Source organism: Xiphophorus maculatus, chromosome 3 (assembly GCF_002775205.1).
Source record: "Xiphophorus maculatus strain JP 163 A chromosome 3, X_maculatus-5.0-male, whole genome shotgun sequence".
Classification (NCBI taxonomy): domain Eukaryota; kingdom Metazoa; phylum Chordata; class Actinopteri; order Cyprinodontiformes; family Poeciliidae; genus Xiphophorus; species Xiphophorus maculatus.
Genome location: NC_036445.1, coordinates 16,590,683 through 16,615,920, shown reverse-complemented (window position 1 = coordinate 16,615,920; position 25,238 = coordinate 16,590,683). Strand labels below are relative to the sequence as shown.

The following is a 25,238-nucleotide window of genomic DNA, read 5'->3' as shown; positions in this document are numbered from 1 at the left end:
GGCAGCTAATTGAAGTTTTAAAATAAAATAATAATGTGTCTACTCTAAGCAATATCAATTTTATGTATCTAGTGTGAAAGGTCACATGACCAGACCTCTTTACTTCCTGCCTGTGATGCTGGAGGTATCTGTCACAAACAAGTCAGTAAAATATTTAAATAAACAAATATAATTAAAATATTTTAAACATATGTTTTTTCAAGTGTCTTCTACTGATATGTGAAGAAAATTGTATCCCATCATTCATCTTTTGATCAGAGTGAATGTAAGCATGGCAACAGTTGTTGCTGCCAGCATAATACATAGACAGCAGTGTGCCATGTGTCAATGGTTTGCTGTTTATTCTATATGCCTTTCTGTTCCCACACAGCTTAAAAATATGAGATATTTTAGATGTTCTAAACCTGAAGGAACCTCAAAATGATGTCTTCTACATCCCATAGTTGAAACCCTCCCCTATTTCACCCCCCCAAAAGGAGATCCTTTCCCCAAAGTCTGGCCTGTGCACTGAATGACTGTTACAAGATGACGCCACACCTGGAGCTAGTTTAGGACAGAGCAAAGCTGCACTGCTTGGTCTGGTGGAACAGGGAGAATTTCCTCCCGGATGCAGATTTGTTCATACTAACATTTTCACCTGACTTTGCCTCATTGATGAAATGACCAAATGAGGTCAAAGGTCACTCGGCACATTGAGACTATGACATTTGCTGGATGTGGCATTGAATCTTTAGGTATCTAAAATATTTCTGAACACTCTTGTAACCATTCTTTGTTATAATAGGTTGTGCATGTCATGATTTTTCTTATTTTTTTATATGTATAAATAGGCCATATTTGTGTAATTTAGACTATGCAGTTTCCCACCGGCAACAATTGTTGCAGAGTATAAAACCTACAGTTTCACTAACATAACCAACATAAAATGCAATAGTTCATATCATGTGGTAGGGAGGTCCAAGGATTGAAATGCATGCACTTATTTTGCAAGAAAGAAATTTGGGATTAAACAGGTTAACATGTTTTGAAACTTTTTGTAAGATTGAACAATAATTAGAGCAAGTCATATTTATAACAAATTAAGACTCACCCACATTTCTTCACACGTAAAATACATAAAATTGCACAGAGGTGTTTCACAGCCGGCGCAGAAAAGGAGATGATCCTTACTCCGCGTTTTGAGGAGGTTTGCAGCATTTAAACCTCAAACATTTTCTTTGCTGTGCTCCTGACTGTTGAAGTGAGACTGAACACCACGGTGAGAATGGAAGAGCTGAATATTTCTTATTTAGAAGAACTTAATATTTACTGGGTTCTCCTAAATTTTCTAATATCCTGCTTTTCACTTCATACCTGTTTGATTTAGTTCTACTTTTTATTGTTTGATTCAGCTGGAGAAGATCTTGAGATGTGCGTGAGTTTCAGACCATAACCTGAAGGATGATGAAAAACAGAACCTCAACATGCTTATAAAATTTATTCTCAGCCACCAACCTGCAGAGAAAACCTGCTCACGAAATTGAAAACATGTGGAATATAAATGCACGACTTATGCAAAAGCTGAAAGATGGCACAGATAAAACAAAAGTGTTTCCTGACACAGTTGTGGGAAAAAGTCAAAAATGAAAACAACAGGAACGTGGCTGTTTATGTTCCTGGAGAGACATAAACACGGTTTCTGTTTCTACATGTGTTGCTGAGCAAACAACTATTTGCATCTTTTTTGGGTATTTTTACTCCATGTGTTGTTAAATTTATGACTCCTTTTTATAACTCAAAGGTTTTTTTTTTAGCTCATGGCATTGTTGTCTATTTGCATGTTTTTCTATTTCTGTACGTTGAGCTATTTTAATTTTTTTTCACTGACATGGCTTTGAGTTTTAAATTTATACCAGCAAAATATTTTTCCTGAATGGAGAATCAAATATTTGTTCCACCATGACGGCAACAGAAAGTGTTTGCGGTTTGTATTTATTTATTTATGAAACCAATGTAGTTCTCATGATAAACTGTAGGCTTTGCTACTAAAAAAAAACTAGAACTGCGCAACAGAATGAAACTGTAGGAAGTCAAGGAAGAAATAAATCTATCCATATATAGGACAAAGAGTTTAAGTTCTGTAAAATTTATTTGCTCTCTTTAATTTCCTCTGTTTTTCCCTTGTTTCTCTTAAAGGTTTCGGATCAACAGACACAATTGCTTAAAGTAAATAACCTGAATAAATTCATAATTTCCTTAAAAAAATAGTGTGATCCAAACGAAGCAGGCCTTAGTGGAAAGTACAATTGCCCCTGTTATTAAATCTTACATGAAGTGTGACTAACAATCCTTTTTAGTTCAGTGTGGTTCCCACAGAAAGTTCTCATTATTGGCAGACCTATCAAATAAACAAATCAGGCTAAAGCAGTTCAAAAAGCAGCACTTTATGTTAAATTACATAAAATTTTACATTCTTCCAGAAAAAAGTCAGAGTTCAGGATCCAATATTACTCTGTTCGTACACTGCAAAAGCACAAAATCTTAACCAGTATTTTTGTCTAATTTCTAGTGCACTTGGGTCAAGACAAAATTAACTAACAAGTAACTTTTTAGCAAGATATAGGAGTTTGATATAAGTCAATAATTCTTGAATTTTGATGAAAAATGACTGGTTCTACTGGCAGATTATTTCACTTATAACTTGGGAAAATATCTTGTTATAATTTGAAGAATCTCCCAGTGGAGCCAGTACTTTAAAAAAAAATCAATATTAAGAAATGTACTTACTCAAAAGAAGCTCCTATATCTTCCTGAAAAGTTCCTTTTAGGTTAGTTTTGTCTTATGTTTTTGCAGTGTAAACTAAAAGCTAAACACTCACATCTTATTAAACCAGTAGCACTTGCTTTTGGTGAAACAGGTCTTTCCTTCCCTGTGTCTTTGCTCCAGGCATGCAGTGACGTTGTGTGTGTGTGTGCGTGTGTAGGGGTGTGTGTGTGTGTTGCAGATGGATTCCTCTGCTCCATGCTGCCGTGCGAGAAGGAAAATGCCAGTCATCAGCTCACAATGACGAGCAGAGGACTGTCTCTGGGAGTGACGTCACAAATACGTCCAACTCCGGCAGCTTTACTGTTAACACCTGGGTCACTGTAAGCCAGGGAAACCCTCTCTCACACACACCCCCACAATCGCTAATCCAATTAGGACAGTAGTTAGTGGCTGCCTGGCTCAGGCCTCCTCAGACGCACGTTGATCCAATTATCACCGGATGGATTGGCTGGGCAATCCCTGTGCTTCCCAGCTCAAAGGTGCTTAAATGGCACTGTGCCACCGCATCAGGAGGACACCACATACGCACAAAGGATTCCCCCTGCTATTTTCACAGACGTACATGCCAGTCGCGCAGTGAGTCAACAAAAGAAGGGGAAGAAGCCACGAGGTGACTTCCACTCAGTCAGCAGAGTTGCAGAGATTGAACAGAAATAGCAGAGCTCAGCTGGAGTTGGAGATTTCCCCCCACAATGACAAGCCGGGAACGGTCCAAGACAAATGCAGGCAAATGGAAATCGTCAGGAGGAATTTAAAAAAAACCCCAAAAAACAAAACAAAACAAAAAAACAATAGGTTGGACGACCTTGGGTTGTTGCCTATTAGGCTCGGAGCAAGCACTCGTTTTTAAAGTGCTAGAAGAGCATTGATATGATTTGTGGTGGGCGAATGAGTGTGTATGTGTGTCTTTCAGGAGAGCCTCTTCATTAAACAACAACCCAGAACGAGGCGCACTCCAAACGAGGCCACAAGTCCGTTCAGAGGCTCTTACGCGGCTGTGCAGCGACGCTCTGCAACCGCTGTTACATTCTCCTTTATCCTCTCCTCTGCACACAAACACACACTCACACTGCATCAGTACAATGGCCGATCCGCTCCTCGTGTGACAAACCGAGCTGCCATGCTAAAGTCACACACTCGCATGCATACTTCATGCAAACAGACAAAAAAAAGGAAAGAAAAGGCTTTGGTGAGAGGAAGCTCATGAAAAGGTGATTGAGCGAAAGGGGAGTTAGTTGTGTCTGTCATGTGTCATGTCAGGCCCTCCTTTATGCTAATGTACTATTCATCTGTGTCATAGAACAATAATGACTCTCAGCGCAGCGAGCCTCATTGAAGCACTCAGACCAGAGTGAAGCTCTACTGTCCACTTCACTGTTTCTGTCTTCACAGCTCCATCTATCTATTTTTGTTCTTTTTCATCATGTTTTCTCTCCTCCTCTTTTCTGTTTTTCCCCTGATTTGTGTCTCAGTATATGTCAGTGTTTCGGTCTTAGCTCCATTGTCAGCTCTTAGCAGCAGTTAGCAGTCCAGCTGCTATAACTTGAAACCTGGCCTTTTTTGACTCTTCTGATCAGGAGAACAGTTCCTAAAGAAACCTTGACGTTTAAAGCACAATATTACTTGGAAACTCTACTTATTCACAATAATAATTTTTATGTCTAAAGTAGTTTGCTTTAAGGAGCTTGAGTATTTGTCAAAAAAGGACACAAAGCACATTGTGTTTCACAGCACTTTATTTAGTTTCCCTTGCAGATCAATAAAGTATTTCTGAATTGAATTTTTTAATTTAAGTGTGCGAGATTTCACCTTAGCACATTCTTGACCCTCTCCAGGCAATTTGGGAATCGTTAAAGTTGTGCCAGAGACATTTTGGATTCCTCCTCATTCAAGGCAGTGGTTTTCATCCCTTGTCCTCAAATCCACTATCCTTCACGCTTCAGATATTTCTCTGCTCCAGCACACCTGAATGACCTCCTCATGAAGTGCTACAGAAGACTGTTAATCACCCATTTATTAAAGCGTGGAGTCAAAGATAGCTCCACTGTTTTAATGACAAGGATAACCTGTTGAAGTGTGTGTGTCCTGATGTGACCTATCAGCTGCCAAACACAGATAAAGGATAAGGGACCCAAACGGCATCCAGGGATGGAAGAATGGATGTACGGCTGGATGGAAGGAGACCGAAACCAGGCATAGGAGGAATTATGCAATTAATGGAAAGAGATCAACATTAACAACAGGAAGGCAGTGGTGAAGCCTCTGCCTGTACCTGTGAGTCCTGCACACTGCTGCATGGCCGCCGTGTCACAGGTAGTCTGAGAGAAAGTTGGAAGTGACTGAATGAGTGAATTCATTCAGCTGCAGCTTCATTCTGCTGTTTGTGTGTGCTGGAAAGTCAAACTCATCTTGAGATTTCTGCCCAGTAACAACAAAATCGAAGCGTAAAACCTTCCCTGAATTTAACTGCCAGGGCACGAACAAACAAGAACATGCTGTTATAAAAACATGATCAATTGAAACATTCACATAAAAAAGTTTAACTTCAGACCTGCTGATCATAAAAGTGGACATTTTAAAACCTGGGACTTCGATGCTTAAAGACTTGACCCTTGTCATCAAGTACTGTTTTATTCTGTTTTTGAAGGAATTGGATAGCTGTACCTTATACCTGAAATTAACCATTTGAAAGCAGTAAAAGTTGGAGTTGTAATTTGAAAAAGTGCTTTTATTGTTGTCAAGAGATCTTTGTCCAAAGTCATAAACCAGCAGCTTGCAGGCAGCCAGTATGACTTTTCTCAACGCAACCTTTGGAGCATCTGTCATAACACCAAACCAACACATAATATAAAGTGTTAAAACACTCTCTGCAAAAATATTTGATGTTTTCCACTCTGAGATACCATATTCTTTACTCTAAGAGTCTGCATGAACTCTTATTGATATCTGATTAGATGCTGCAGGTAGCTGTCTTTTAATTTAGTTTAATCATGCTTATGCTTTAAAGCTGTTCCTTCAGATATTTTAATTTTGATACTTTTCTTCATCCTTATTATTGAGTTGTACTATCAAATAAAATATGTGTAACACAGGTGCATTATACAATCCTTCCCTTTAGGGAGAGAGTTTAATTTACATTAAAGCTTTCAAGAGTGTTTTTGAAGTATGCAACACTTCATAAAATCAAAGAAATTTGATATTCTATTTCTAAAATAGAGTGAAAAGTATTGAACTATACGTGGAAGTCATCGATATTGAAAATATGTGGATGTCTTGCTGTGAATCTCCGTTCTTGAACGGCTCGCAGTGTTCCTGAAGCCATTGTCCAGCGTGAGTGAACGGCCCATCTAACATTGAGAAGCTGAGGTTTCTGCTTATGGGGATATGGAGGGGATAGCACATAGCCCTGGGGAGGTTCAGCGACGTACAATGTGTGCGTGTGTGTGTGTGTGTGTGCGTGCCTAAGGGGAACTCAGGATGTTGATGCTGATCCATTCTGATGGACTCACACACAAACAGAGTCAGTCTGTGATTCAGAGACGAGACGCTTGGATCCCCTGTGGGACAGCCTAGGGAAGACTCCCTCTCACACACACAGACAGGCAGACACACACATATACATATGCTTGCCAGGTTAGATATCTGCTGAAGTCACTCATGGACCTTGTTCATGCAGGAAAGAGGGATTAGAACGAACAATGGAGTGTGGGATCATTGAGACTTTTGACTGCAATTCTTCAGAGACTGGAGCTGCACTTGAAGCATTTGATTGTGCTTGATTTTTTTTTTTTTTTTTTTTTACTGCAGAGTGTCTCTCTGTGAAATTACATTTGGACTTCTTGGGGGGCTTCTCACTCACCTCTGGCTCACCCTTACACTGGCTTAACTGCATGTAGGCACAATGCTGTGTTCTGTTACTTCCTACAGCGTGGGCCATGAATGGTCCTTATTGAGCAGCTGTGGGAGTGCGAGGGTGCACGGCTGACTTCTCACAGGGCTCCGACAGCAGAGGTTTAGGACAAGACCGGAGGGTTCAGGGTTGATGGAGATGGATGATGAGGCTAGATGAGGAAAATGAGCTGGCGCTCAACTCGTAGCTCTGAGCTAAAAAAAAAACTTTGCCTCATTGTTTCCCAGACTTACTGCTCTTAATCAGTCATTAAAACATGAGTAAAACACATTATTTTAACGTGAACGAGGATGCCTGCTGAGATGTGTGCACGCCAGGGTTAAAACACACAAAGGCGAAGAATAAGCAGGAAAGAGCCGAGGGGTTAATATGAGCTGTATGTGACGCCAACCGTATGCTCGTTATAATAGAGCTGCGAGCCTATAAGTGACAGATATTACACACACAATGGATTATCATTGGGCCATTTTGAGATCAAAGCATTCTTTACAAGCCACTGCCCATTTGCAAGGGGAAAATCTAAAGTGACCTCAATATTAGAGCTGTTTTCTAAGACAGCCGTTTGCTTCTTGGTGGACACGATTCTTTGAATTTCTTTTGTTGGCTGCGCCGAATGAAATGTTCCGAGAAGCTGTGTGTGGTCACAGTGTTGTGCACTTGAGATATACAGAGATTTGAGGCAGTGTTTGTACACATATTCCTGTAAGTGTTTTTTTGTCAGTGGAAAACAAGACACAGAGCCTGTAGCCTGAGGCAGACGTGACTGGAGGTTCCTGTGTGACTGTGGATTTATAGCTCAGTGTTTGCCACAATAGTGTCTTTTCACACTGTTCACAAGTTTTCAGTAGGCTGCAATCTGTTCGTGCTTGAATTCATCTATTGTTGCTCTCACAGTGCTGTAGGTGAGGTATGGGGATTCTTTCCAGTCAAGTCTAAGTCTTTATCTCACTGCTTTATATTATTAAAGAATAATCTTCAATAAGATTTTGTGTCTTATTGAGAAAATAAGACACAAAATCCTTCAAATGTACACCTTTAGGACTAAAAATAAGAATAAATGAGAGGGATTTTTAGTTTTTATAGTACCAGAGATGAACAGTGTTTGTTTATTATTTGTTCTGTTTGAACTGAGATGCTTAATTTGATCAGTTTCAATCATTATATAAATAAAATAGAATGTTTCCTCATAACAATACTGTCCTTTAACTTTAAAAGTCAAAGGATTTTCTTACTAAAGCTCTTTGATGCTCAAATTTCTTTAGATAAGATCCGAATATATGCTTTGATTTGAAAGTTTTCCCTTGCCTACTGCAGGTAAGATCATTGTTAAAGTGATCTTGGTTCTGGATGTTCGGCTGGTGAAATTATTCAGCTGTCCAAACAATTGTTATTTTGTCAGTTCATGATTCAAGTGGACATGTTTGGGTGGGAGAAGCAGCACTATTTTTGTAAAAGTTTCACTCTTGATCTACAGTCGTTACACCGGTAAACTTATTAAGCACTAATATTAATAAAATATCAGATTGGCAGAAGGAGTCTTGTAAAGACCTAGAGAAGATCTAGATTTAGAGATGCTGATGCTTGACCTTGAAGAAGCTGTTCATGTTCAAAAACCCCAACAGGGCTGAACTTAAACACTTCAAACCATCTTCTGGTTTTTGTCTTAAAACATTGTAGAAACATTCACAAGTCCAAATCAAGTTTCAAGTTAATGAAATCTCTCATTCCCTATGTCACTGAATGTTCACAATCATTTGTCAAGTCTTTAATGGGTAGCGTAGGTCAAATATCAATCTTTTGGTGGCTAAGTCTAAGTCTCCAGTCTTTAAGGGCCATTCTAAGTCAAATCTTAAGTCTTGTGCCAAGTCACATCTCAAGCCTTGCATGATCAAACCTGAGACTTTTGAGTGCCAAGAATGAGTTGTCTGAAGTTTGTGATGAGTTAAAATTAAGTCTTAAGTGTGTGAGGGGAAAGCTAAAGTAAAATCTCACCTCCAGAAATGTCAACGATAATTTCCTTTTTTTTAATAAAAATTATTATAATTCTGCAACAGCTGAAGGGACTGATGGTCAAGAGATGGTCTGGATTGAGCCTTTACTTTTTAAAAGATCTGCTCATTAAGATTCATTGTGACCGCTGAGGTGATCATGGGTAGAGTCAGGTTCACCAGGCAGCCACGCAATGATGTTAAAACCATATCCACAAATTTCAGGTATATCAACCAAAGGTTGTATCTGATCTAATGTCTTTTTGGGTCAAGCCCAACTCAAGTCTCAAATATATAATGAACAAACTAAGTTTTACTCCTGGGTCTTCAATTCTAAGTTGAAGTCAAATTTTAAGCATTTCATTAGTCCAGGTCAAGTCTTTAAACCAAAGTCTAAGTCAAGTCTCAAGTCTTTGACAGCCAAGTCCAGGTTTGGTCTAAACTCGACCTCAAAATTAAAACGAGTTCATAAAACACAGTTACATATGGAGAAGCAATGATTTACAATTTTTGTCCGTCTGTGTCACTTTAAACCAGTCACACAGTGCTGGACAACCTCTGTTACAGTGAAGATGATGCTACACTGCTTAAATAAATAAAGTGAAGAGTAATATTCTATTATCCACTGGTACTGCCAAAAATAGCTGAGCACAACAATGAGGGAATCCTTCTGGTGTTCCAGTTTGCGACTGGAACACCATTAAGTTAGATGTGATGTCATTCCCAGGTTCACGTTCCAGCTGAAAGACCTGGAATGCGGCCTCGGAGCCAACAAGTTGTAAAAGCAACAATTTAAGCATTGCTTAGATAAGTGGTTACTGTAACTATGTGTATTCCTGCGTGGGGGAGAGAGAATCCGCCTCAGCTTGCTGTAGAAATAAACATAGCTTCACCTGCATCCTGGTTCATGTCCCACAGGCTGTGGGGGTGTGTGTGTGTGCGACAGGGAGAGGTGTGAGGTATGCATGCCTTGTTCTTACTCTCTTAACCACTTAAACGTCCCAGGAAGTGGGTCACTGTGCCATCTGGCGTCATTTAGATAGCAGTTTGTGTCTGCCTGGTGAACCTGATCCTGTCCATGACCTCCTCAGATGTCACAAAAATGGCAATTTAGTGACAAATAAACTCTGATTAGCACATTTTAAAATGTAAAGGGTTAATCCAGACCAAGTTATTGTAAGACTGTGAAAATCTTTTTATGAAAAAAATGAAGATAATTGAAGATATATTTTTAATATTATTTTTTAAATCAAATATTAACAGGCATGTATTATTCAAAATTCACATTTTACACGTTTTTTTGCATTGGATCTCTGCTTCTGAAATCAGGCCAAGAGCTTAAAAAACTCCACCCAGTCAGTTTAAAATATCTTTTTGGTGTATTGAAAATTAGTCATTTCAAAATATTCCAGAATGTAACATCACAAATCAGCAGGCACTTCCCTTCAAACAGCCAAACCCAGCCCGTTACCTAGCAACCCAAACTGAGCTCCAGTTTCACCACCGCATGCGCTGTACAATGGCTGCTGGAAAAACAAGTGCTTTGTTGTTGACTTTACATTCACAAACCAAGTTGTGCAGGAGGCTCTACTTCTGCTTTTCAAAGATGTACAGTTGTACCAATGCGCATCTGCTTGCAGCTATTTTCCATTTGAGTTGGGGGGCGTGGCCAGCAGCAGCATGTTTGGATTTAACTGACAAGAGGCCAGGTCAAAATAGGAGGTTAAAGGAGGTCAAAGTAGGCAGAACTGACCAGGCAAAAATCTCATTTTCTAAGAATAAATTTTTGTGCAAAAAATGTAATGAGCATGTTTTATATAGACCTAACCTAACCTGGTGAAGGAAGCATAATTGGTCACCTTTAATTCTTTTCAATATTTTAGAAAAACATCAACAGCCACCTACTCTCAGGCCCAGCCTGATACTGTGATAAAATTTATTAAATCAATCTCATGTATATGCTTGACAATATAGCAGATATAAAATACATTAAAGAGACTACACACTCCACTCTCTCCTATTCTTCCTCCTGTTATTAATATTCTTGGAAATATCATTTTACTCTCAACAGAGGTTTCTGCAATACCGCCTCAATATTCTGCTTACTTAGACAGAATAAATTGTTAAATTGTTTAAGAAATCCACTCTAATATCTTGACAATACACCACTTAAATCAGGCTCAGTCTCAAAAGAGAATAGATTCAACAGAACTCAATAAACTCTCATTACTTTTCAGCTGCAAGTGTTTTATGCAGAGCACTCTGTTTTAATCTGACTCAATCTGACTCAACCCAGTTTGTTGACTCATATGTTAGTGCAGCTCCAGCTAATTGACAAGTTACTGAAAAACAAGGGAGTTTGTATTTCAGATACCTAAAACTTAATGACAACGTTTCATCTGCACTCTGTGAGTTCACAAGAGCTGTTTATAGATACTTGTTAGTAGTGCAGACAGAAAACTGCAGCAGCCATCACAGTCTCGCTTACAGTGTAAACATCTTTGTAAATGCTGAAACACACTTTTTGTTGTTGGAGAAAGGCGAGATTTGATCAAATGATTATTGTATGGTGCTAAACAGATCTTTATACAGAAATTAGATGTTAAAAACGTGTTACTGAAGCCTTGCTCTGGATGTGGCTGACATAATCACACCAACAACAGGTATCATGACATGAACTCCGTCAGGGACTGATTATTTAAAAATGCCACGATTGGGACGTCCCCAACACAATCTGTACGACTTTTATTATCCACATTTGCATATGTAGATTCTTCTGAATAAGTTTGCCCCTTCAGTTTCTCAACTATTGGTCCCCAGAGTTTAGTTTAAAGTGGATGCCATTTTAGCCCAGTCTCTTTCTTATTGGTGAATCATAAACTCTGACCTTAAAGCTGCAGCAGGTAACTTCTATAAAATTATGTTTGTTACATATTCATTAACATTGTCACAACATAGTGACTGTATGATATAAAACAAATAAAATTCAGCTCCTCTGCCTCCTCCCTGTGGTCCTACAGCCGTCTGCAGAAATTCAAAGCTCTTTCAAAAACAACCAATTAGACACAGGAGGAGTGTCTTAGTGCTGTCAGTCATGCTCATGTCCATGCTGCTCAATGTGCTATTGGAGGAGAAACAACTTCATCATCTGCCATCATCCGTAGCTATATTCATGCAGGCTCCTCATGAATGCCTAGCAGAGAACAAAGGTGACGGTGAGCAGCACATACACAAGAGCTATTGACATCACTAAGACCCTCCTCTTGGCTCTGACTATTTGTTTCAGCTGTGTATTGCTGGTAGAAGAAAGAGGAGATTGAGTTTTTCACAGCTTATCTGCCTCACATTTTATTCACAGGACTTAGTGACAGTTTTAACAAAAATTTAATTTTTTAAAATAAAAGTAACCCACTGCAGTTTTAGCTGACACAAGTGAGACTTCCATAGTTTTAGATGTTCTGTTTTTTGTTTTTTTTTGACATCCTGGATCAGTTTTTAATCCCCTCTTAAGAGTCGTTTTTTGTAAGCCGGCCACTCCTGAGACGCTTCACTGCTGCTCCATGTTTTCGTTGTGTGTTGGATAACACCTCTAAGCCGTAGTTTACTGTAGCCAGGAAGCCTTAGAAATGGTTCTGAAAGCGCTCTTGTTCTTGAATTTCTTTAGATTAGAGCGTGCTGGATCACTTTCTGAGATCTTTTAAGGTACTTTGAGCAGGATCTCTTTTGAGGGGATTTCCACAGGTCTGGCATTTTAGTATTCATTCAAGTAACTTTGTCTGATATATAACACATATTTGATTAACTGAGATATTTAAGCTGACAAAATAACAAAAGATAGAAGTAGCCTATAAAGGAGATGCCAATGTCTAAAAAACTGTAAAGCTACTGGCGGCTTTAAGGCTAGCCAAGTAAAAACTCTCATATGAGACAAATCATCCAGTGGTAAAATAGAAGCATACCGACATATTGAAGAGAATAAATCACACATCTGGACTGAAATGGACTACCAGAATTTAGCTACAGGTGGACCTTAACAAAATATGTAAAAGAAAATAAAAAACAGCCATTTATTGTAAGTACCTAAAATTTTATTTGTGTAACACCTTTCTCCTTAAAATAAAATCACAAAGTGCTCCAAAAAACGTGTACGAACATAACATCGAACTAAATTAAAAGCCTGCCTGTACAAATAGGTTTTTTGCTGCATTTTAAAATAATAAATGGAATCAACATGACGTGACAGCAATGGGAGAGGATTCAACAATCGGGGTGCAACAGCTTGAAACGACCAATCCCGACGGGTTTTAATCCGAGAATGTGACGCTAACAAAAGACTCAAAAATCAGAACCGGATTTTAGAGGTTGCACTGATGAGAGTATCCTGTGAAACTAATGTGATTTCTGACTTCATGAATCTTTTCATCAGGTGAAGTGATCAATGTTTCAGATTTGTTGGGTTTTGCTTTAAGCATTAACATTTAAACAATTCTTAATCTCAACCAAACAGTTATTAATTGTTTCATTATTTAAACGTGTCTTTATGGCTCGATGACAAATTATCCACCTTAGTGAATCAGTATCAGACTCAAAACATAGATCACATTCAAAATACCCATTGTTTATGTATACATTCTCACATGTAGCTTTATTATCAACACAGTCAAACTAGAGGCATTAAAACTAAACTCTGTCATCACAGTTGCTTTCATTTGTTTTAAGCTCAGTTCTTGTCTTTCTCTTCACGTTTTCACTGCATTCCTTTAATCTGTGAACTTGTTTCTTTTTCCTGCTACATGACTTCACGAGTGTCATGGACTTTATTTTATTGCATCCCAGTTTACCATTAGGTAATTGTCTGCAGCACTCGTCTGGAGCAAGGAACAAACCTGACCACTTAGGTATCCCAGGAATCCACTGCATCATCACATTCTGCTCCGATAACGCTGGAACTGCCCGATTCCTATCGCTGTGGATGTTGCAGCTGTCTTCTTCTCTGTAAGTGTTTGCAGGGATGTTTTGGTGTGTGGGAGTGAGATGTGTTGTGTCCTCATACCATAATAGGCTTCCCTGTGTAAGTGTCCCATAATTCTAGTCTCGTGAGTATAAACAACTCTAAAAGGAAGTGAAAGAGGAGGAGGTTTTCACTCTAACTCATTCGGCTCGAGGTTTACACACAAAGTGGACCCTGATTCACCCTTGATGTCAGACGGCGAGGTTTCCGGAAGGAATTTTAGGCATCTCAGGAAACATCTTCCCTATTCCTGGAGGCTTAGTATTAGACTTATCTTGTTCAGATCTTGAGCCAAGAAACTCTCTTTCCTACACACAGTGGCCAGAACGCTCTGATAGCCAGATGAAAAAAGCCTAATTCACATTGTGACTGAGCAGCTGGGAATGCTGCTGTAATCCTGGCCGTGCCGAGCCACGAGTGATGGATTCCATCGATGAGGTTGAGGCGGCACGCACTCCCGGCAAAACCACAGAGGTAACAGGATATGTACAGGATGTTGTGCAGGGCTGAGAGAAGGAAAGCGACTAATTTAACTCAAAGACGTGTTTAGAGCTGAAAGCAAGATGGTCGCCCTCATGCGTGTTTGGCATGTCCAAAGGGAGCGAAGCACATTGAAGGGGGCTTGAGCAACTGCCCCTTTTATCCTTGATGCCCCTAGTGCCCTTTTTGATTTTTTTTTCTTTTCTCAAAAAATTTTTTTTTCAATTTTTTATTTTTTAAAATCTGCATGTCAGAAGGCCTGTTTGTGCCCCTCAGCAATAATATTTAGCTAAATATAATAATTTAGCAAAAATAAACTAGTCTGGCTGCCCTCAGTCTAATGACTCAGTTTCTCTGCCTCCATGTTGTTCAGACTCCGGTTCCATGGTGAGGAGGAGGGGAGCGGATCTGTGCCCCCTAACTATCAAATTATGAGCAAGAATATTTTTTTTATACAGTGGTTTGTGAATAAAACATAGGTCTGATGTTAATGTTAGAAAAACTGTTTCTATTTATATTTTTGTAATTGTCCTCGCAATAGCGGGAAAAAAAACGCCTCGCCCCTAAACACAGCAATGCTTCGGCTGCAGAGAAAACTTCTGACTTTAACTTCATCATTCTGCTAAAGGCCCGGTTCGCTACAGGCAGCCTGAGTCGGTCCCACTGACAGATATAAAGAATGTCTGTCTTTATATCAGACATCCTGATAAAAGACACGGTACTGCGACTGTCACCGTGAGTCGCGACGCACCTCAAAGCCCCAGTTCCACCCGGTACCACCTGGTATCCGGTACCACCTGGTGACTGTTTGCTCTGCTTCTCCTTAACGTTTCTACAAGGCGGTTTAAAGTCGCTGCTGACGGGATCTGAGCTGGAGGTGAGCAGCTGTAAATAGAAGTTATTGCAGAACCTCAAGTGTTAAAGGAAGGTTTGACCCATTTAGAGTTCACAAAATAAACATCAGAGAAAATATTGTAGCAATAATTAGAACTGCAGCATAAAGCCAAACATGCCACAATTAAATGAATCAAAATGTCCCCAAAGCATCGGCAGACTGGCAGAGGGGCTACCAGGGGATTCTAGGTAGATTTTATTGTCCCCGTATGATGTCATAATATGATCCAGTTAAATTCTTGATTAATATGGGTTGTTGCTATGTTGTTGTACGGTGTTTTAAGACCTTGTTCAAGGTGCCCTTTCTTAACTTTGAGCCCCTGCCCCTCCAAAGGTCTCTGCACGACCCTGCCTGCTCGTACCAGCTGCACAAGCCTGTCGTGTAATTTTTCCACTGTGAGGGTAAAGTGAGGGTCTGCTCTCTGCCGTGTTTAAGCAACACAACATAAGCTGGTAAAAACACAATAAACGGCGCAGGCTTTCCTTCGATGCGGGTGGTGGGTCATCGCACAGCCAGAGGAGAAAGCATCAATGAAGCCTCAAGCACTTGTTGCTTATCAAAACCAAAACAATATAAACAGACTTTTAACACGCATGAGGACATGGTCAATTTTGTTCTGAGATTATTTCTTGTTAATTAAAATTATTAAGTGTTTTTTTTTCACTATGCTAATATTTGCTGTTCGAAGGACTCTGCTCTACCATCTTCAGTGCCAATGAAGAGAAAATCCTTTCAGAGGTGTTGATCCTTCAATCAACAACACTCGCTGTGGAAGATTTCAGAATATTCCAAGGAGAATTGAAGATGTTTGGGGAATTTATGGAAAGTAAATAATTGCATATTAAAACAAACAAACAAATGTTATTATTCTTTATTATGCCAGCAGTTTATGTCTGCCAGTAGCAATTCTGAAAGTGTTGTGACAACTGAGTTTCAGTGTTTAGACTAAGAGCCGTCTGAATATAATTTGAAAGATTTTACACTCATGTCTGATTTCCCGCTTGCCTGTTCACTCGATTTCGAGATCTCACCCTCCACAGTGAACGACGGGTGAGTGAGTGCTTTGGAGTGTGCAGCTCGTAGAGTACTGCGCCCATGAAAGACTCTTCTACTCCCACTCAGTGGGAAGAGAAGAGTGGGCTGCTGTGGAATTGAGAACCCTCTCCGCCCCTCGCAGCACTGGGTGAGAGCCACCGGGTCCTCGCTAAGTGCTGCCGGCCACTATTACAGTGAAAAGGACCCTCTCTCTGGGGTGTCCTTTCAAGTGTGTGCTTAACGGGACACTGCTGAGAGCCTCGGCCAGCCAGCGTGATTGGATGTATGCGTGTGTGCTTGTGTGTCTGCGGCTGCATGTGTGGACCTTTGCGTTTGCTTGTACAATGTGTTGCTGGGATGGTTTGTACCACTGAAACCAGATCAGGTATGTGTGACAGCCACTGCGTGAGCGTGCATTTATAGAGCGGCGAGTGTGTGCCTGGTTACAGTATTAATAGAAGGCCGTGTGTTTGTACAAGACACTAATAGCTGCGAGGCTGATATTGCTGGATCAGTTTCCATCACACTGTGTGGCGTAGAAGCACCTGATTCAGCAGGTGTCTCCCCGTGAAACGTCCTCGATGTTCTCTGGCTCCTCGAATAGAGCCGCAGTGTTCTGAGTGGGACTCGGCCTTGTGATGCGGCTTAGCTGCCAATCTAGCCGGCTATTAAATATGATCACATATTACACAGTCAGAGGGATAGAAAAGGCCCAAATGGAGGAGATCAAGCAAGCAAATCCTTACCCAGCAGGTGTTTTAAGGTTTAAGGTAATCTTTGAATTTGATCATGTTTCTTCTGTCTGGAAGAAATTATAACATTTTGGAGCAGCCCTGTCAAAGTCCTGAATTGAATCTCATAGCGAATTTCTGGAGCGAAAGATTAGTTTGATGGCGAGGAGGCCTTCCAACCGTGAATACTTGAGGCTCATTATCAAAGAATAATTGTTAAAACATTTATTCCTCTTAAAAATGCTTATATATGGGCTAAGGCAATATATTTTCAAACTGTTAAAAGTTTTGAAACTCACATTTGTGATTTCTTTGTAGGCTTAGACCAAATCTAGCCTGAGGGCCAGACTGATAAAGCCCAAAAAACAAAAAATCTCTTTTTTCCTTCTGGAAATGTAACCAAGGCTAACATTAAATGAAAAGATTTAAGAAAACGAGGAAATAGTGTAGCACTCATGTATATCCTCTTGTTTCTCATTATCAAAGAGTAATCGTCAAAATGTGCATAAAAGCTGGTTGGATTGCTATGATGTCTGATTATTTAAAGACTGTGAAAACACTTCAGATGCCTATTTTTATGAAAATGTAAATAAAACCTTTTTTCCCCCTTAAAACAAAGTGCTCCTTTTTCATTTTTTTGCTGTCTTTGGAGAGATTACTACATTGTTTCTCATCAAAACTTCTTACTTGAAAGAAAGAGAATTAAAATCTAAGTCTGTGGTGAATACAAATGTATGAAAAAGCTTGACCTTAGCAATATTAACAATACATTTCTAAATCAAAATTATTACTATTTATTTACTTTTATTTTCTCAACTGACACTAAGATTTTTTTGCCTTAAAAAATGAGAAAATGACAAAAATACTATAAAATAAAGGTGATGATGCGCTACCTGTAAAGTATACCTGAATACACAAAGTATCATAAGTGATATGTCTATTTTCACCACAGTATTTCAGTGTTGCACTGTTCTATTAAACACTAATTACTTTTTTAAAAGACTTTTTATCTCTGAGAAGGTCTGTGAAGCCATCTCGATCTCCATTCTCCCTCCACAGAGCAGAAGACACGTCAGTCGATACTCTAGGAGTTTGAGGGAAAAGAGGAAATATGAATATCAAAAATGATCCACTTGTGATTATAGGGTTAACATGTAACAAAACCAAAGTTGTCTTACATCTAAATAAAACAAATTCAATGTAAATGTAAGTAAAATGAGTAGAAAATTAATCAAACTTTACACAGTCCGTCGTTCATCATCAGTCTAACCCTCCGGGGCCTCGTGGTGAAGCTTTGCTCACGGACCTGTGAGAGCTCTCAGTGGGTATCATCTGCGCTGGTTTGGCAACGTTTACCCTTGAAACCTTTTGGATGGCAGCGATTCAGCCGCGGCTGAGATGTTTTTGGAGTGCAACTTAATGGAGAGGGAAAGGGGATCCTGGAGTAAGTAGACAAAGCTGATTAAGTGAGTCTTGGGTTTCTCAACTGGTAAACCGTGGCACAGTGAGGGGTTTGAATACCACAGAGGGTGCATGGAAGTATCCCTGCTGTTAATTTGGATGAAGGTTTTGCCAGATGGTGAACCAGTATACAAAACCTGGTGCGGTTAATCATCGGCATAAGTGGCATGTTAATTTGGGCCTTTCTGTGATTTATTTAACTGATACTTTTCCAGGGTGATAAAACAATCAGCTTCAGATGTTTTTAAAGACATGAATTGAGTGCGAGTTGCAAGGTGAGGCAGTAGGTAGCACTGTTGCCTGGCAGCAAGAAGGTCCAATGTTCAAATCCTGGCCTTTCTGGATGAAGTTGGCAAGTTCTCCTCATGTCTGTGTGGGTTTTCTCTGGGTACTCCAACTTCTTCCTACAGTGCAAAAACATGAGAGTTGATTGAAACGTCCTTGTGAGTGAATTGAGTGCATAAGCTTAACTTTATGGTGTCCTGTCTTTTATCCGCACATGGCCAAGATTATGCATATTGGTATAAATATTAACATTCAAGTCCTAGTTAAATGAATCCATTTCAAAACTAGATTTGATGCTTTTATTTCTAATAGAAATAAAGATTTCAGCCATCTGACCCAAGCTGTTTCTCTCAGAGGAAAGAACATTTCTTCAAATGATCAGAACCATCACTAGCAACCATTACAGATCAAGCTAATCATGGACTGGAAGACGCTGAATCGGCTAACTAGAAATGAATCCTCGCTTCAAAATTGCCGTCTTTACGAAAGAATCAAATTCACAGGTTTCATCATGTTGGGAGACCTTTTGGTGAAAGGTAAACTTAAGAGCCCAGTGCCAACTTTCAAGCATGGTGGTGGAAGCATCATGCTGTGGGGCTGTTCTGCTGCTGTCTATACTGCTCTATTGAATCCAGCGGAAGGAAGAATGAAGATAGTGTCTATTTTCTACCTTTTTAACATCATCATCATCATCACCAGCAGCAGAGAAGCATTAGGATCATTTCACCATCACTCCCAGTAAGAGTTTTTGTGCTGAAGAAGCAGCAGAAGGTTTACAGCTACAGTATTTTCACTTTTTTTTTATTCTGGCCTTTAATTAGGACTTTCTGTTTTGTGTCTTCCAATTCACAAGGCTTCAAATACTTTTTATCAGGCCTGTGTCTGAAAAAGGGAGACTTTGCACATGTTACGTCTTACACATGGAGCGATGTCTTTTTAACATGTGCAGGAATGCAGGTCGGGGTTTCCCTACTGAAACAGAGAGGGCCTTCACAGAAAGGAAGATGAAATCATCTTGATGCCAGCACCTGTTGCTGAAAAGCATATTTATGTTGTTTAGCTTCAAAAGGCTTTCACAGATGGTGGCGTCTGAACTGAGACCTGTCAACAGGCAACATGTTTCTCTTCTCTTTCCCCGGGAGGATTCTGTATCTTTCATTTCCTAAAAGGATTTTCAGGTTTTGATTCATCAGCGCAAAGGAAAGTTGTTCAGTCATGAACTTCTAGACAATGTGGTCGGTCGCAGAGTTCTGCACTTATTTCCATAGTATTTTAGGTTCTGTGTGGGGTCATCTGGTTTAATCTTTATCATGCTAAAAATTTTTCTATTAATCTTTATATATATAAAACGTAGGTAATTTGATTATTATACATTTTGTTCTTCTTTTACCTTCTAAACTTGATCTCATAGGTGAATATTTTATATTTTATAAAATATTATTGTTACAGTTAAGCAACCCAGTCCTGCTTAATTTCCCCTTTGATTACAAGCTATTTTTAAATTTAATCTAAAACTGGTAGAGAATTGAGCTATCTATGGTGGATGCTGATTTCTGTCATATTTATAGGAATATTTAGGGGTCTTGTGTAGGGTCAACAGGTAATGTGGTAAGATCAGGAGGTGTAAGATGCTATGAACTGATTAAGAGGGCCGCTGAGTTTGTTAGGTGGATCGTGTTGCCATGCGCCGCCGTGAAATGACAGGTGGTGTGATCCAGTTGGAGGCTCGTCCTCGCACGAGCTCTCACACACACACGCGCGTGCACCCCCCCCACACACACACACATCTGGGTGTTACACAAGCCTGTAATTACAACTTCAGGAGGAGGCCGAGTGGAATCGTGCTCACTTGAATACAGTATGGCGGCGGCACACATACGTGCACACCCCCACTTCACTTTACACACCATCATGAGCTGGCAGTTGTTTCATTTTCCACCTCAGGTCAGGCTTAGTTCATGCAAAGCGAGTGTGTGTGTGGGCGTGGGTGTGTGTGTGTGTGTGCGCGTTGTAATCCTGCTCCAGTTTTATTTTTAAAGCGAGCTCAGACAAAGGCCTCTAGTCAAACCGCTCTGAGAACAGGACCTTGGGAACATGACCAGTGGCTGTTGCGTCATAGTGTGTGAGTGTGTTTATGTGTGTGAGACGGGGAACAAAAAAGGGGAGAATCTGAGTTTTCTCCTGTAAAGTAGTTGCTTGTTAAAGCTGCAAAGGAGCAAACAAGGAGAAAATGCTCCTAGAGATGGTCTGCCAGATGTGAAGGAGAGCGCACAGCTGCGGAAAAACACATCACAGCTTCTCCTGAAAGCTGGCAAAGTGGATGTTTAAATGTCAAAAGACGTCATAATTTGATGTCACAGGAAGGATTTTATTTGCTATAGGAGCGAGTCTCCTACATAATATGTGGAAGCAATGTTTGCCTGAGCAAAATAATAAAAAAAAACAATAACCACACCCAGCAAGATGTTCCTTACACTAGGTAAGGGTTAGTGAGGGGTGGAGAAAATGGAAAGGTAAAGTAAAAGAATGAAGTCCAGACAGGTGGATAAAAGACTGTAAATGTAGAGTTTTTGATTAAATTACTAAATAACCGACTTAGGAGTACATACAAATATAAAATTGGTATATGAAAACTAGCTGTTTATGAAACCTGAGCATGAAAACCACAAAGCCTGTTTCAAACTCCATGTTCTGGTTTAATTTGAAAACTTGACTGGCTCCAAATCATCCAGATTGCTGGTTTTGATGTAGACATTAGCACAATCCTAAAGAAAGAACAAACATACAGGTGCATCTCAATAAATTATAATACAATCCAAGACTTTAAAAAAAAAATTCAGCAAGTGATTCAAAAGGTTTAACTCAGATACTAAATGCATAAGACAGAGGAAATAACAATGGTTTTCAGAAAATCTCCAAAGATTTGAATACAACATGAGAACAGTAAAAAAAAAACATAATGCTAAAATATTGTGGCTGCTGATAGCCACTGACTCACTCCATTAAGTAAGTAATCCACAAGAAGTCATTGTTAAAGTCTGTAGCTGTATACAAACAAATTAGTGGAAAGTTAAGTGGAGGGAAAAACTGCAATATGAGACAATGTGTAGGAAATAGGCATTGCTACAGCACAGAGAGAATTGTGAAGCAAAACCCATTGAGGAGTTTGTGGAGATTCACAAGGTGTGAACAACAGTCTGAGTTGATCCTTAAAGAATCTCCACAGGAGATCCAGGACTTCGGTTTCTGCTGTTTGCACTAGTTAGGACACTTCTTAACCAAAAAAACGCTTTACCTGGACTGAGGAGTGTCATAAAGTGGTGTGGATGAGTGGTGAGGCGAAATGCTAGGAGACCCAGGTAAGAGAAATATGGTAGATTTAATGATGAAATAATGCTACACAAACAGTCCAAATCCCAGACAGCGTTGCTGAGCGGAAGATGAGGCTCAACACAGGTAGCAACAGAGAGCACGAATGGACTAACCCGACACACGGCAGAACAGATGTCAAATGAGACGAGGACCCGACAAGGACACAGACACACAGGTGACACTAAATACACAAGAGGTAATCAGGGAACAAGACACACCTGGGGACTAATCAAAGGGCGACAGGACAACACGGAGACACAGATACACAGGAAACTCAAAATAAACACACAGAAAAACACGGACCCTGACAAGGAGACTATTTAAATGCTCTTGTTTTCTTTGAACTAAGTTCTTAGTTTTCAATAGTTACCCAGAAAGGTCAAAATTAATAGCTATACCTGAACATTCAAAATAAGGTTATCTGCATGTTGAATCTGAAAAATAAATAAGTTTCAATCTCGGAATTGAATTACTGAGATAAAATCACTGTTTGATGATATTCAGATTTACATAGATCTGTAATAGTTGTTGAAGAATACTGAAACCATGTGATTGTTACCTTAAGTGTTCAATAATAAGTTTGGTTTTCTTTACGGTTACAGCTGAGTCAATTCATGCCTGAATGCAGTCTGGATTTGAATAATAAAAATCTGCTCATGGTACGAGTTTCTCTTGCAAATATACAATGGATATTTGTACTGAGGGATAAAAAAAAATTGGAGCTTTTAAATGGAAATTCTGATGAGAGAGGAAAGGAAAGAAGTAGGGAGAGGAGAGCTGAATTTGTAGGGCAAGAAAAAAGGAGCTGCAGGAGGAGACCGAGAGGAGAAGACAGAAGAGACACAGGATCACTTCTTCTACATTTGTCTTTTCTCTTGATCTTTGGAAGCTTCCCAGACCTGGAGACACCGGAGTACCTGGGGAAGCCTGGCCTCACTTACATTACATCACACACACACACACACACCCCCGCCTGCACCCGCACGCGAACCCCCACCCTCACACACACACACACACACACACACCCCCACACACGCAGAGCTAGAGTGTAATCTGTCCCATAGCACGTCTGCCAACCCCCGTCTTTCCTTTCTTTCTTCCTCCTTTTCTTCTCATCTTTTTTTTTTTTCCAGCGTTCATGACGCACTCAGGCATAATGAAACTGTTAAGAAAAGTCCGGTCTGGGGCTGAGACCCAGAGTGAGTGGGTGCGGAGGGAGGGGGGTGTAAAGTGACACTATGCCAAAGCACTATTTACAATGCGCCTCTTTAACACACAGCCTATTTATAGCTGCCAAATCTTTTCTCAGCGTCCTCCACACACTGCTGCACCGTCACAAGCTCAGGCATCAAATGGCACCGGTGGACTGGCTCGACGCCACGCTGCCGAAGAGAACACGCCTTATCCTCCAGCATGTTCCTCTGTGAGGCCCGGCCTCGCTGCGCTCCAACCGTCTTCAGCCCTCCACACTCTGCCATTCAGGATCAGGACATTCCCCTTTCCCCCATTCACTGAGTACGCTCAGCTTTTTTCCATTCCTGCTCTCTTATTGGTCCGTTCATCAGATGAAAGGGGAGAAGAGGGACTTAAGTTTCTGTCATGACTTGTTTTTTTGTTTGTTTGTTTTTAAAACGGGGCAGGAAGGCAGGAAGAGCAGGTGAGATAGACAGGTGATTTACTCCTGAAACCCTGTGTGCTGTTACATAAGAGCGACTCTTCAGTGGAGAAAAAGCTATCAACTAACATTTCGGGGTCTTGTGCTCATTTTGTTGTCAGACTCTTTTTTAAAATGCAATAGTGGAAATTTTACAGCACGACTGTTTCCTATGAGGTCACAAAAACAAACCATATGTGAGCAACAAAAAAATCGCATATGAAAGGACAACAGATTTATTTTTCTTCTTATTATTATCATTATTATTTAAATGTAATCAATAGACTAGACCACGTGTCTCAAACCCAAGGCCTGAGGGCCAAATCTGGTCCGCCATAGCTTTTTATGTGGCCATCCAGACTCCATGACCACATAAAATTGTTGTGTTTAAACATTTTATCAATCAAATCAGTGCAGTTTTTACGGCATTGGAAAAAATTAAGAGACCACTTAAAATGATCAGTTTCTCTGATTTTCCTTTTTATAAGTATATGTTTGAGTAAAATGAACATTGTTCTTTTATTCTATAAACAAGTCCATATTCATTTAGAAACAACAGTGCTAATGTTTTAACTCAGGAAGAGTTCAGACATCAGTATTTGTTGAAATAACCAGGAGGTTTTCAGTGGGGTTCAGAGCAGTGGAGTCTCTTAATGTTTTCCAGAGCTGTATTGCCAAATGACATCAATGAGAAAAGATGTTCTAACTCTGTTTCTAAAAAACATCTACCTTCATCTTCTTTGTTTTGTTCACATTAACGATGAGATGATGACAAAAAGCTGACTAGTAGCTCTCTGTGCTCAGCCTCTTGGCCATCTCTGATACACCCAGCAGCTGCAGAATCATCTAGATGTTTCTGTAGAAGACAGGAGTTGGACTTGTGCCGGTAGTCTGAAGTGAAAAGGAAAGGTGAGAGTACTGTGCCCTGTGGTGCTCCTGTGCTGCTGGCCACAGTCGTAGATTCAAGTGGTTGTTGAGGCCTGACCCTGTGTCTTTTGGAGTTTCTGACTAAGAAAATCAGGCTGAATTGTGTTAAAACCTGACATCAAATGAAAATGTGCTTAAGAGTTAAAAGGTTCAGGTTTTTTTTTTTTCTGCACACGTAAAAATGCTGCTGGCTGCCTTTTAGGTTTCTGAACCAGAAGACAGCTACAGTCTGTCTAAAGACTGACCCAAATTTCACTTGCATAAGAAGTAATAAACCCATCTACGCAAATAATCACATTTATTAGCCAAAAAGACGCACACAAATGAAAAGGATTCTTTGAATTTTTCTGCACACCAATGAAGACACTTTGCCCAGAGACTTGCTTTCATATCGTGACCTCCTCCAAAACCTAACGTCTGATTCAGTTTGTGCCAGCTTGGGGGCAAAGCTCGGTGTCTGCTGATCAAAACATTGGCCATTACAAAATATATTATGTGCTTTGTGAGTGCATTTTGTTCAAAAGACATTTTCATGATCACCATTTTGTGATTTCCTGCCCTCGCCTGCAGCACATTTCTTCACTGAAACTCTGGCTCTATTGATTTATTTTGACCTATTTTTATGTCAGACTTAGAAGATGCAAAATAGATTACTAGATTACTTTATTTGGGTGGATTCTCTG

The 25,238-nt window shown here is 39.9% G+C and overlaps 1 long non-coding RNA gene across 2 annotated transcripts in view; it reads left to right on the top strand.

Moving 5' to 3' along the window:
* The window catches only part of LOC102221606, a 69,536-nt gene that overhangs the window by 30,886 nt on the left and 13,412 nt on the right, over positions 1 to 25,238 (top strand). The window contains exon 1 of one of the 2 annotated variants that reach the window (XR_002752556.1): positions 13,546 to 13,699. The exons of the other annotated variant lie outside the window; for it this stretch is intronic. This is a non-coding gene — a long non-coding RNA (uncharacterized LOC102221606). Of the gene's footprint in view, positions 1 to 13,545; positions 13,700 to 25,238 lie in introns of those variants that run through there. 2 annotated transcript variants of the gene reach the window in all.